This window comes from Mercenaria mercenaria, chromosome 14 (assembly GCF_021730395.1).
Source record: "Mercenaria mercenaria strain notata chromosome 14, MADL_Memer_1, whole genome shotgun sequence".
NCBI lineage: Eukaryota > Metazoa > Mollusca > Bivalvia > Venerida > Veneridae > Mercenaria > Mercenaria mercenaria.
In genome coordinates this window covers 39,772,099-39,787,197 of record NC_069374.1, presented here as the reverse complement: position 1 = coordinate 39,787,197, position 15,099 = coordinate 39,772,099, and the positions used below count along the sequence as shown (strand labels likewise).

General features: G+C 32.9%; 1 protein-coding gene across 1 annotated transcript in view; it reads left to right on the top strand.

Moving 5' to 3' along the window:
* Positions 1 to 2,953: 2,953 nt before the first annotated feature.
* LOC123527416 (mitofusin-2-like) overlaps positions 2,954 to 15,099 on the top strand; it is a 371,163-nt gene continuing 359,017 nt past the window's right edge. Inside the window, exon 1 of the mRNA XM_053523313.1 lies at positions 2,954 to 3,085. The gene's annotated coding sequence lies outside the window, so the exon portion shown is untranslated. The remainder of the gene's footprint in view (positions 3,086 to 15,099) is intronic.

Sequence of the window (15,099 nt, the reverse complement as noted above, 5' to 3'; positions counted from 1 at the left end):
TTTTGTGCTTTGTAGATTTTTCTTAAGCATTTGATAAGGTTATGGCGAGTCGGTCTCTGGCATAAATTGTTACAAAATTCTATAGATGGAAAATTCTTTGAAGTTATTAATAACATGTACAAAAATATAAAATCACGTATCTCATATAATGGGATCTTTCTCAGACTCGTTCATTCCGAAATTGGGGTAAGACAGGGTGAAAATTTGTCCCCTGTCCTAATTTCCATGTACTTAAACGACCTTCAAACTTACTTACAGAATAGTGGATCTGTTGGAGTAGAGCTACTTGATTCCCAAGATCTAACATTATGGCTTAAACTCCTTGTTCTACTCTATGCAGATGATACTATTTTAATCTCGAACTCATCATCTGACCTTCAAAACTGCTTGAATAGTTTCAATAATTACTGCACTAATTGGCATTTAAAGGTAAATTTAAACAAGACTAAAATAGTTATATTTGGGGCTCGACAATTGAGAAATTTCAGTTTCTACTTAGGTGAGGAAACTATTGAGATTTCTGACACTTACCACTATCTAGGGGTAACATTCTCCAGTAATGGTTCTTTTCTTAAAGCTAGAAAACACGTAGTGCAGCAAGCAACTAAGGCAATGTATCTATAATTTACTAAATCGAACAATTCAGATCTACCTTTAGACCTTATTATCAAATTATTTGACCACACAGTTCTACCTATACTGACTTACGGATCAGAAATATTTGGATACGAAAATCTGGAAATATTAGAAAAAGTGCATAATGATTTATTACGTAAAATTACTAAAGCTCGAAAATCGACCCCCTCTACATGCTAATGGGTGAACTTGGCCGATATCCAATATCTATCATAGTTAAATCCCGAATGATATCATTTTGGAATCGTCTTATTACTGGGAAACAAAATAAAATATCGTTGGAAATTTACAAATATATGGTCAACGATCCTAATCATGAATTTAAATGGATTTCTAAGATAAAAGACATTTTGAACTCTGTAGGTCGACCAGATCTCTGGCAGAACCAGGCCCAAATAAATTATGGAATCATCCATAAACAAATAAAACAAACATTAATAGACCAATATAAACAGTCGTGGCATTGCACAGCTTCCCCAGTCGAATAAAGGTCTAATTTATAATAGTTTTAAAGAAGATCATTGTCTTGAAGATTATTTCAAATTGTTAGACATAAAAGAATGTATAACCTTATTTAGATTTAGAACTGCAAATCATAAACTCCTAGTAGAAGTTGGGCGGTACGATGGTATCCCGTTTAATGAAAGAAAGTGTACACTGTGTAACTCGAATCAAACCGGCACTGAGCGACATTATTTATTTCATTGTATTTTTTTCGAAAGACAAAGAGAAATTTTCATGCAAAACTCAGCATTTTCCCAAAGACGCGACCTTACTCTGAAATCGCTATTAGGATCGAAGAACGCTCTAGTCTTAAAACATTTAGTAAAACTCCTTGACGTTATTATGAAACAGTTCAAGAGATAATCCCAACGCCTCCTTTCTACTTTTTTTTACATTTCTATATTCTTCGAGTATCATCAATATTAAGTAATTTCATATTTCTAACTCAGTAACATAGGTATACATGTAACTATTCTACTGCCTTACAACTGAAATATTTATGTTCAAAAGATGTCACTTACATGTACATATTTATCCGTAACTCGCATCTTCGTACACATTTTTAAGTATTAAATCCGTCAGTGTTCTATGTAAAGCATTAGTTAAGCAAATGTATGTTATTTACATTTTTGCTCTATTTTATGAATGACATTCCTTTCAGTTGTGAAAAGACAAACACGAAATCCTCGTTATTCACGTGCAGAATTAATCAATTCTCCTAACCGCTTAAAACAAATACCTCACATATTATCCATGTAAATATAACAGAACTGTTACAGTTATAATTATTTTATAATTGAAAAATGTTTACAGCTTTCTCATAGAATATTTTCATTTATATATATAATACACACTTTAATATAAAGTACTACTTTTCTCGGTGAGGTTCGGTTATATTACAGGCGCGTATATATCGCACTCTTATACTAAATTCCCCCCCCCCCGCCGATATATATGGGCCATTCCATTAGAAAACCTGTATTAGTGACATGATGTAACTATTGTATAATTAATAGTGTAAAATACTGAAAAATGGCTGTTTTTCTTATGTTGCCCCAGAAACTAGAAACTAATATATTGTAATTGTGTCATCTAAGACCAATCAAATTCTACCATATTTTTCATATAAATGTTGTTTCTGTTGTTATGGCAACGGAAATTCCGAAGCACCCATGCGTCATGAAAATATAGAGGTATATAGATAAAAGGCTCATGATGAAACTAAAAATATACGGTTAAGTTATTTTTCAGTAAAATCGCTTTAAACTGTTCCTAAATATTCAAATGCATGATGTTAAGTAAGTGTTACGCATAATTTGTTCCATTAATGACTTGAAAAATACACGCCATACACAACGACGTCATACTGCTTTCATGACGTTCTTAACGTCACGTCTCAAAATACCCTCGGTGACTAACTTTAAAACATTGTAGCTCTTAAGATAGTGAAGATAATCACTTCAAATTTTCGGTTTTGAAAGATAAAAGAATGTTCTTTATGAATATGTTATTATATCAATTTTGATTTTTTTGTTACTAATACGGGTTTTCTCATGGAACTCCCCATATATATCTTTTTGTTGAAATTGATGTTAGTTTTGTCTATAATTCATTTAAAAATAACAAATTGATAACTTTTTTTGTAATTTATTTTCTTTTATTATGTCATAATGAAATATGAAGAAATAATTAAATAAATTCCAGTAATAAACATATGGCAGGCCCTTTCCGATCATGTTAAGTCCTTTTTGCGAAAAGGGCCCTTTCCGGTATCTAGTAGCGATAAATAATAGACTGGTCTCCTGCGAACTTCAAAAAAGTACTTGAATGGGAACCAATATTGGACAGGGAACCAGATTACGATAAATAACAGTTAGTTTCCTCATACCTGCCTCCGTATACAATTAGACGCTTGAAAACTCATACCAACATTTCTTGCATTATGGTAACTATTTTGTTCCATTTGTATGACATAAGACCGTAACCCAGATTAAATAGCACTTATGAAATGTTGCAGGTTTTTTTTTTGTTATTGTCAGTAGCAGCGCTCATTTCCAGTTTGTTTAAAACAAAAAATCTTCCGTGACCTTCGCTACACATACCGCGAAAACGTATGACATCTGGGTACAGGATAATCAAATTTTTTACCTAATAAGATTTAGCTGACCAAAAGGTTCCTTCTAGCGCATGTGCAATGATACGTCTTTTAAGAAAATCTGATTTTAGCATCATAATATGAAATTTGGTGCTGCCTAACAGCATTCGACACTAACTTTTTTGCCAGGTATCCTGAAGGAAATCCTGCTGGGAAATCAGGGCAGTGGCTAGGGTTACGGTACCGTAATCCTAGCCTCCGATTCTAGGATTACGGAAGTTCCGTATTCCTAGACAACCCTATGAGAATAGGCTTCGATTACAAAAGTATTTAAGAGAAATCAAATGTATAGAGTCAGTGTACCCGGTTTCGCACTGTACGCGGTTTCGCACACCCAGTAAATTCATGTACTTTGTGAGAATAAAACAGAAAATTTAACAATTCTTTGTTATTGTTTCACGAAACTGAGTTATTCCCTACATTATTTGACACAAGGGGTCTTTCCCCACTGAAGCCTCGTTCTGGTAAGTGCAGACGAAAACAATAACAATACCAATGGAGACCAGTAGGTCAGCTGAAAAATATTAAGTTTCATGAAAAAAATGACTATGCAAACAACAACAAGGTGCAAAATAAATTGAAAAATCACTATTCTATCATACAGGTAAGTATTTACCTACTACTTTACCTAAATGAAAAATATTTCAACAGTTATTGAAGTTCTCCCAACCAGCAAAATGCCTTCAACTTGATTGTTTGCTTTACGTTTTTATTAAAACAGAGAACTTAATCGAATAATTAGACTTGTGGGGGTCTTTTGTGATTCAACAGCTTCTATTGTTTTATTTTTGTTTCATGTATTCAGTTGTTTTAGCCTTTTCTGCTTTTAGAAGTAAAAACAGGGTTTGGTACCTAGCTTTCACTTTCATAACTGCTTTTAAATTTCACTTTCAGATGTTTTATTGGAAAATACATGTTTAAATTGAATTATATAAATGGTTAAAAAGTTAATTAATATTTTTCTGTTGAGTAACTGCATTGTTATCACCGAGTTCTATAAATAGCAGGGTGTGCGAAACCGGGTACACTTAAATGCAACAACTGGTCAAAATATGTTATCCGAATCAAGTACACTTAGAGGTATGACGTCATTGTAGTGGGAAGTGAAAGTAGCGTGTTTCAAACCGAAATAAGTGTGTTTATTAAAACATATAGAGGTAAATTCAAATTTAATCATTTTTAGCTAGACAGGAAGGTATTCTTAGGAAATGTGTGCGAAACCGGGTACACTGACTCTACGTTAGGAAAACAGAAATGATGTTGGAAACTTACTTGTTTCACTTGAAATAGCGATTTTTCATGTCTGTCATATTATTTCATGTTATTGATCCGCCATTTTGAGTTAGCAAAATTTAGGTGGACAATTATTTATGCACTGTTGATGAATGATTATGAATGATGAAAGTTAAAATCTTCTAAATGAAAATAGTAATGTTTCAATGTTTACATAATTGTCCAACTATATCCGGGCCACATCACGAGGAGGCGCTCAGTTCATGGCCCAATTCTTTTTCTTATCAATTTCTATAAAAAATAATCGTGTTTTTTTAAAAAAAAAAAACCCAACAAAACATTGTTGTGATTTTGATTCTATTTAAAGTACGTTATTATTTCATAGTCATGATTTTGCATTTTTTTCTTTCATTTTTAATCGTTCTTCTTTATTTTTTTCTTTTCTCTTTCTTCTTTTACTTACCCCAGATGGCGGATCGATAACACGAAATAATACGACAGGCATGAAAAGTCGCAATTTTAAGTGAAATAAGTAAGTTTACAACATCATTTATTCATGTCCTAACATATATTTGATGCCTCTTAAATACTTCCGTAATCCTAGCCCAGCCCCATAGTGTTGTCTAGAAATACGGAACTTCCATAATCCTAGAATCGGAGGCTAGGATTATGGTACCGTAACCCTAGCCACTGCCATTTAGTTTACAGTACTACATGTATTTCATTTCCACTTTATTTCCATTTTACATCAATGACAACAATAGCTTGTATGACTTTTGCTGTAAAAGAATAATGTCATTTCTGTCCAAGTCCTCTTCCCCCTCATCTTCACTACCATCGCACTCCTCTGCCATTTGTTTTAGTTCGTCTAAATGCGTGCCGCCTAGTTCATTCCCCCTTATAACCCCCTTATTTGTAATCATTTTTTGACATAAAAAAAAAATTCTGAAAAGTCTCCCTTAAATAAAAAAAAAATTAAAAAAAAATGTTCCGACCTACCTACCGTAATTTTTTGAGCATGTTACCAGATACAAAGATTTTTTTAGGCCATATTAATGCAACTCCCACAGACTTTATCTAAAACTAGTACATTAGTCATAACAGATTTTCTTAAACATTTCATATTTGAGTTGTTTTATTTTGCACATTGCCTAAAAGTGGGTGGGGTTTAGTGTTTGCATGCTTTTATTATCAGCAAATTCTTCTAAATAAGAGCTGCTTTGGCAACAGTGATCATATTTTTCGTAAATGCAGACGTTTTATTGGCTTTTTATTTTAGTTTGTACTAGAAAAATCTTATAAGAAATGATAAAAATGTTCGAAAATGGCGGTCTAGAAAACGAGTGACAAATACGAAAAACAAAAGTAACAGTTAAAGTTCTTGAAAAGATAACTGTTTTAACTTTATTTTCTCATCATACCACGTATAATTTCTGCTTATTTAATTTGTTTTGCCAAAACAAAGCCTCGGCAATGATAATAAATTTGCTTAGACCGTAATGGCCGACCGGCTCATGTAATCGTATCGAGCACACAAAATAATAGTACAAACACGATAATCTAAGGCTGCATTGTTTATCAATTAACTTGTAAACATTGATCAATAAACACCTTTGATAATGACAAGGCATATTGTACTAAATACAAACCGCGAGATAATCACGTGTCATTTGGCGCGTGGCGTGACTGACATCAGTCTGTCAGTAGCTAATTAACATACGACGCTCCGCCTACTGCCATATTTCCGCTTGTGCCGGCGAACAATATTTAAATTCACCGGGATTTTGATTGACAGGGGGCAGAACTATCGAACTTGGAATGCATCTAAGTAAATTTCCGCGAGTCAAGCCGATGCACGTGCCGTAGTTTATGCGGGTCAAATACAAGTTTTTCTCGATTTTCGCGGGACCTCGGGTCAACTGAACGCCTTGGCTTAGCAAAAGACCGATGTTTGAGCGAACAAGACTGGGGAATTTCATTTTTTTTTTGAATCATATTTTATCTGAAAATCAAGAGTCCCGACGGAACACCGAAATTGTGAACTTTAGGATCCCTTGCGGATTTTTGGTGTCCTCGGGATCCCGGGACACCGTTAGTGTCGAACGCTGCCTAAAAGATAGTCCAATTAATTGTACAGATCCCTGTTTCTCGTATTCTCATTGTTTCTCATATTCTCGTTTTTTGCCATAAAGTTGTCAAATAATTTAATGTTTGTTATTATCTAGACAGGAATTGTTCAAAACTGACACACTGAAAATCTCAAGTGATTTGAACGCATATTGACTAAACTATCAGCATTTTACTCAATTTTCAAAAAAATCCTTATTTTTTTCTGGTGGTGTTAGCAAATTTGCCATAAATTATTGATTATGCAATTAATTGTCATATTTCTTGATGTATTTACTACAGAATATATCTTTTTATTACACAATGGTAATTTTAATGTTTTAAATTCTACAACTTATTTGTGATGAAATGTCAAATCTAAATCCACGGGAATATGAGAAACTCTTGGTCCATTTCTGCGGGTGAGGGTGGTATCAAATAAAGTAACAAAATAATTAAATGGGATAATTTCTGTAACATTTTATGACTCCATCTGAAAGACAAGTGAATTTTCTACAAAATAACACCCAAATCTTGTTTTAAAATATGTAATGGTTATGTTGAGCGCAAATAACCAATCTACGCTATTTACCAAACGCGCAGCGCATATAACAAATTTTTGTGCGTTGGTTATATGCGCAACGATTTACCAATCGTTGCGCAGGATAATATTTAACCTGCGCTATTTACCAAATGCGCAGCGCAAATAACAAATGTAACTTTATATATCAGAAATTTGCATTTCGTGTTTGATAAATCATGCAGTTGGTCAATTTATTAATAAATATAGATGTCAAATGCTGAATATCTTGGTACTTAAATTATGTGTCATAAAATTGTTTCTACATCAGTAAATTCACGACAGTCGGTCACCAGGTTTCAATACCTCCGATCTTATACAAGATGCAATAAAACCCAAACATGCGTGAAGGTGTGATTTCCTCCAGCTTGCACACGTCGTCCTCTGGTATGTTTTAGGCTATTTTTATAATTTTCTACTTCACCTGAGCACACACTTAGCGAAATATCGTTTTTATTATATTGAAATATCTTGAAATTTCACAATATTATTCTTTTTACCAACGGGAGCATATCTCTCAACATGTCTAAGATAAAAGATGAAATAAAAAAGTCACAGAATTAAAAGAAAATTCTTACAGATCTTATCTATATTATTATTATTATTATTATAGTACAAAATCGATTGAATAAAGAGTAGGCCTAATTTTCATCAAAACGTAAACGAAATTTTATATTTTGTAGCTGCACAAGATATGTGTTCGGTGCCCATCGCTAAATGAAAATCTGGAAATTACTTTGATAACTTGAATATCTTTTATAAATCATATTTCAAAGTTTGAAAATATACACTGTATTTCAAATACAGTTCATTCAAAAAACATACCATGAATACTGTAAAAGAATGATTAGAAAAAGAGTGATTTCTGTCATAACGAGAACGAAATATTACATTTTTTATCTGCGCAAGATGTGTGTGTGCGCTAATAATAAATCTGGAAATTACTCTGATAACTTGAATATCTTTTATAAATCATATTAATTTTTACTTTGATTTACGATTACAGACTTAAACTATAGTATTTTTTTTACAAATCTAAATGGATCTATAATGTTACACCTGTAACTTGCGTGGGAGGTCGGTCCTGCGCTAATAGCAAAGTTTGAAATTACACTGTATTTCAAATATATTTCATTCATAAAACATACTATATATGTAACTTTCAAATGAATACTGTAAAAAATGAATAGAAAAAGAGTGATTTCTGTCATAACGAGAACGAAATATTACATTTTTTATCTGCGCAAGATGTGTGTCTGCACTAATAATAAATCTGGAAATTATTCTGATAACTTAGATATCTTTTATAAATCATATTAATTTTTACTTTGATTTACGATTACAGACTAAAACTATCGTTTTTTTTACAAATCTAAATTGATCTATAATGTTACACCTGTAACTTGCGTGGGAGGTCAGTTCTGCGCTAATAGTAAAGTTTGAAATTACACTGTATTTCAAATATATTTCATTCATAAAACATACTATTTATGTAACTTTCAAATGAATACTGTAAAAAATAAATAGAAAAAGAGTGATTTCTGTCATAACGAGAACGAAATATTACATTTTTTATCTGTGCAAGATGTGTGTCTGCATTAATATCACTATTTATGCGGGCGGTTATACGTCGGGCGTAATAATATCATAAGGGCGCATCCTGAGTGATTTTTTTTTGTACGACATATGAACGCCAGAGTATATAAAGAGTGTTAAAACATGGTTTTGCTATAAATTATGAAACATTATATTCAGGTTTTCAAAAGCTACATTTTTAGATTGTATTTCAGGGCTCACGCTGACAGTCGCCATTATCGCCATTTGCGATTATTTTATTTAAATGGCGAATATTTTTTCATTTTGGCGACAGGAACTGGCGATTATTTTATTTAATAGCTACATAAATAATTATGCTAAGTGAGACAGTAACCCGCGGTCTGCTAGTGTAGAAAATCAATAGAGCGGACTGTTTATTACCTCGTGTATTCCAAACACGTGTCAACTATGCCGATAACATTGCCCAAGGCGGTATGATGCAGACGACAATTAAACCGAAAGTTAATCTTACTTATCTAGCTGTCAATCAGATTGAACTGGCAGGCTACTTTTTTGGAACATTTTAAAACGCTAGCGCAAATTTTCTTCAACTCTATATTCGGCAGACGACAATTAAACCAATTTGTACGGGCAGTTTCCTGATGGAAAATTAAATTGCCAACTATAGTTACCGCTAATTTAATTATCTTTAAAAACATATTATAAACTGACCTAACTGTCGACCGTTTTCAAAATGTCTTTAATCAGGATCTAGGTTAGATCTATATGTGTTTTTAATCTAAAATGAAATTGTTCGAAGCGAAAAAAATATTTTTTTTTCTCGAATTTTCAGAATTTGTAAAGAACGCGAATTTGTTGAAATATTACAGGCCAGATATTTTTAATAGTCTATTTTTTTTACCAAGACAATTCTGGTATAATAAATGTTTTTTGTTTTGCACATTAATTAAAAAAAATATCGGAAAACCCAGTCCTGTTTCTATTTGTAGAAACATGGCCGATACGGGCAAACTAAAAAAATCAACATATAAATGTGCTTGCATACTGTAATTAGCGTAAGTAAAAACATTCTAAAACACTTAAAAATTAGTATATTTATTGAATAAAGCATCAAAAACTCGTGGACAAAAAGCTGTAATTCAATAGTGTGCATAGATGCCAAATATCACGTATTTTCGCGACTTGATTGTTTTGTACTTTTCGAGCAATTTAAGTGCAGTTATGGTCAAAAGAATCATGAAAACACTTTTGTATAAAGAAATAGTATAAACATGAATGATACTCAAAGACTTGGTAAACTTTCCACTGTGTGCAACTGTGTCATTGTGTGTGCATGAATGGGGCTAATTGAGCCATAGCCCAGTCCATAATGTCAGTCAATATCAACAATTTCAACTGCCTTACACAAACTATGTGTCCTGTAAATGCCTTCAAAATCCATCAGAATATAGCATTTTAAACTGTTATAGTGGGACCCCACCACCAATATTAGGAGGTAATTTCCCTGAATCCCCGATTCCCACACCCCCTGTTGGGGCCTGCTACTTTTTAAAGTAATTAAGAAGATATATATGTTGAAATTTATCATTTTCATTTTTATAAAAATTGCACGCAAAAATCCGCATCAATTTTGGCTATTAATTTTTCATAGGTTAAAAAGTTGGCTATTATTTTTTGGAGGCCAGTGTGAGCCCTGTATTTGTTTGTTTTGGGTTTAACGCCATTTTTCAACAGTATTTCAGTCATGTAACGGCGGACAGTTAACCTAACCAGTGTTCCTGGATTCTGTACCAGTACAAACCTGTTCTCTGCAAGTAACTGCCAACTTTCCCACATGAATCAGAGGTGGAGGACTAATGATTTCAGACACAATGTCGTTTATCACATAGTCACGGAGAACATACGCCCCGCCCGAGGATCGAACTGGCGTTTTAATCGAAAAACGAAGTAAAAGTTAAAATGGTTTATAAAAGATATTCAGGTTATTGGAGTAATTTTCAAAATTCTGTTAATGCAGGACACACATCTTGCGCACCTACAAAATGTAAAATTTCGTTCACATTTTGACGAAACTTATTAGTTCTATCTGTCTCACTATAAAACATTAAAAAATGATATAAGAATTAAAGATCTGTAAGAATCGTCTTTTAATTCTGCTTATTTTTGTTTTATTTTTAATCTTGGCCATGTCAAGAGATATGCTCACGTTGGTAAAAAAAAAGTTGCGCTTTTTCAATGATGAAAAAAAGCGATATGGTGAATTGTGGTAAGTGTGTGGCAATTCAGTCTTTTATGTAAGTCTCCTTTATGTCCTATATCTGGTATAAAATGACTGCGTGTGATCGAATGAAGTAAAAATACTTTAGTTATAAAAAGAATAGAGAGGACGATGTGGCTATCCAAAGGAAATCACACCTTCACGCATGTTTGAGTTTTATTGCATACTGTATCATACTGCAGATATTGAAACCTGGAGACCGACTCCCATGAATTTATTGATGTTGAAATAAATTTATGACACATTTTTAAAACCAAGATTTGCAATATCAGTCTGTAATTGTTAAACAATGTAAAAGTTAGCAACAAAAATTTGTTCACGTTCTGGCGAAAATTACTCTTTTGTACTACAAAACATTAAAAAATATCAATACGATCTGTAAGAAATGATCAATATATAATTGAAATATCGGTGTCATTTCAGGATTTGATATTAGCGCTGGATCGAAATCCCGCAAAGGCTACGGCGTTTAAAAGTTATAAAAAATAAAAAATAAATAAATAAAAAAAACTTGTGTTATTAAATATACTTTGGATATTTTGTATCATTTTAAAGTTTTTTTAACACATATGACAAATGACTCTTAATACCGTCGTCAGCAGAAATTTTTAGTCCATAAACTACCAGGGACGTGAGCATCTCATTGAAATTACTGCATAAATACGCTCATTTACTTTAAAAATATGTTTTTCTTGTTCTTTACAAATTAAGCACAGTCAATTCACACCTTTACGCGTGCATGATTACCGTCAGTTTTAAAATTAAACAGTTTTATGTAGGCCTACAAGTCTAACCCTCTAATGATATTCAATTTTATCGAGAGATATCATCCATATGTTAAAAGCGCAGACTCATTTACCAAACGCGCAAGACAGTTACCCTGCGCATATAAGAAATATATAACTTATAAGGTTGCCCGATTTACAAATCGTTGCGCAGATAACAAATTAGTTATTTGCGCTGCGCGATTTACCAAATGCGCAGATTGGCTATATGCGCGTAACAGTTATTCTGTTACTGGGAATAAAAACAACCCCTTAGGCCCCCGAGAATATGAGAAAACAGGTAGGGGTGTAACGATACATCGAAATATCGATGCATTGCGATACTGAGTGTCCCGATAGTATGCATCGATAGAAAAATCACGATCCAATAAAAATCGCCGATAGTTCCTTCAACAATCGATAGTTTCGATAGTTTTAAAATTTTTGTAAATACAGAAATAATTTATAATTTATAAACCAAGAAACAGAGCCAGCTTTCATTTGCGCCTCGGAAAATGCTTTCGTCTCCATTACAATAATTACCCTCACGGAATTAAACTACCACAAAGGACTGGGAAGTCTGGGAGATAATTAATAACTTTAGTTTCTTAGAAACTTTGATTAAATATATTTAAATAACCTGTTAATCTTAAATGAGAAAATGTACTATGGACATGGAGAAAGTAGGCTACTTGTATGATATAGCAAACTGTCCGGTAGGGCCCTTCATTTAGTGCTGGTACACCTTAGTCCGATCCTTCAATTTTCGTCTTTTTCGATGCTTTGGGTTATTAACCATGTTGACATTCGCAACAAAATGGCCGATTCGTTTGAGTATACTTTGCATAGGTTTATTGTTTTACTTATTGTTTCAAAACCAAGGAAGGCAAGAAATAGAAAAAATGTTAAACATATTTAATTTTAGATTTATTTCTGTCCATTTCAGTTATACAATCATCTCAATGTGTATTAACAGCAATTATAAACAGTGCCGTGTCTTACACACTGTAACAAATTATGTCATTTGGTAGTTTTACTGTATAAAACATGGTGGTCGATAACTATTGCAATAGTATCGCAATAGTAACCTGCAATAGAATAGTATCGCAATAGTTTTTCAGCAATATCAATAGTATTGCAATAGTCAAAATTGGCCTCAATAGTCACCCCTAAAAACAGGATACAGTGTACAGAGGTTCCGATCACAGCACTGTTTACAGTTATCCATAACAAAGATAATCATTTAGTTCTAAGCAGGAATATTTGCTTCAATAAGGGAAATAACTTACCAAAATATAAGTTTTGCAGATCGCTGGAATGTGAAGAAAATTTGTATTTTGTCAATGCATGTGATCCGGAACTCACTCATCAGAGACACAACACAATCGAGAAATTATTTTTAAACAAGAAAATATTTTTAACTTTCCAGCTTGCCATGATTTGGTCCGATGAGAGAAAACAACTATTATTTCACAGGCATCCCGGTGTGTTTTAGTTTTATTCTCAAATAAGAAAAATCAACAACAACACGTGTAGCGTTTGTTCATAGATAATTATTAACTTCCAACGTTTCGGCGTTAAGCCTTCCTCAGGGAAGAATAACAATAAAAACAACGGACGTGACGTCGTTAAACAACGTCGCGTAAAAACGCGGTAAAATGTATACAAAGTTTAGATCTACATTATTTACAATGTTAAATAAATTAAAAATAACGTTCCTTTAAACGGATTTAACAAACATACCAAGTAAATTGTCGGATAGTGTTTATACAAAATTTCCTATACTTATGTATATAAAAAACAGAAATAGGAAAAAACAACGATATACTCGGCATTACATATCTATATATGTAGATCAATACAATTAGTTAATTGGTCAATTAATATCAAATAAAGCTTTAGAATTTAAACCATCTGGATAGAGCGTTTTCAGTTTATGTATCCACACTGTTTCTTTGCAGAGACGATCAATGTCATTTCTTACAACATCAATAGGCATAAAAGAAAAGTCCTTTAAGCAATGATCTCGTAAATTGAAATGTGATGCAACCATTGAGGAAAAAGTAGGGTCAGTAAAACTATTAATATCAAATCGGTGACTGTTCATGCGTTTTGATACAGGTTGCTTAGTTTGTCCCACCTACTGTTTGTCACATTTTTTGCAGTAATCAAATAAATTACACAGTTACTTTTACAGTTTACGTTATGATGTAAACTGTATGCTTGACCAGTCATTTGACTGGTAAATTCTGAACCTGTTTCGATATTGGTACAATGCGAACATCAGCTACCATTACATCTCTGTGAGAGATAAAGTTTATCACTTTGCTTATTGAACTCTGAACTTATCAAATAGTCTTGTAAATTTTCGGACGTCTATAGGCAACAACAGGTTTACAGTTTCTCATAAACGGATTTAGTTGTAAAGCTTTTTGATAGGTTCAAAATACTCCAGTATTTATTAATAGTGTTACCAATACGTGGAAGCGCTGGATCATACACAATAGTAAAAGGAATTACACTATTTTTGTCCCCAACTTGAGTCTGTAAAGCTTCTTGCTGAGATATATTGACTACTTTTTGGAAGGCACGGTCTAACACATCATGTGGGTAACCTCTGTCAACGAAGAATTCACGAAGCTGTGATAATGAATGTTTGAACTTGTCATCATCTGATATTATACGTCTATAGCGTTTTGCTTGACTATACAGAATACCGTTCTTACATTGTTTGGGATGACATGATGTATAGTCCCAATATTGGTGGTTATTAGTTTCTTTCACATATATGTTAGTTTCGACACATAAATTCTCTCCCTTGGATATATTTACATCTAGAAACGAGAGCGAATCTTTTTTTTTAGTTTTATTCTAGAATTGGAGATAGACCAAAATGATCCGTAACTGACCAAAGTGGTGACACCACTGTTGCTCCTACAGTATAATTATTTACTTTGCATTTTCAAACCAAATATGGTGATTTAAAAAGCAAAAGGGTTTTCCTTTCTTCCTGTGCAAAAATGTGTTTTAAAAATTCTATATCTGAAGCTCAATAACAAATATAGCCTTCAGGAACCGACTATTCGACTGTACTCAAGATTAGACAAGATTTGAATATCAGTATATTTTTTTGACTGGTCGATATCCCCCTCCGAGTACAAACCAGAAAAGGTCAAAAATGTGTTGGCAAAGTTTTCTTCTTTGCTTATGTAATACCCAACGGAACGCGTTGGGCGAGAATTATGTTAACATACAGCGATGGATAAAATAAAGCAATACATGTCCC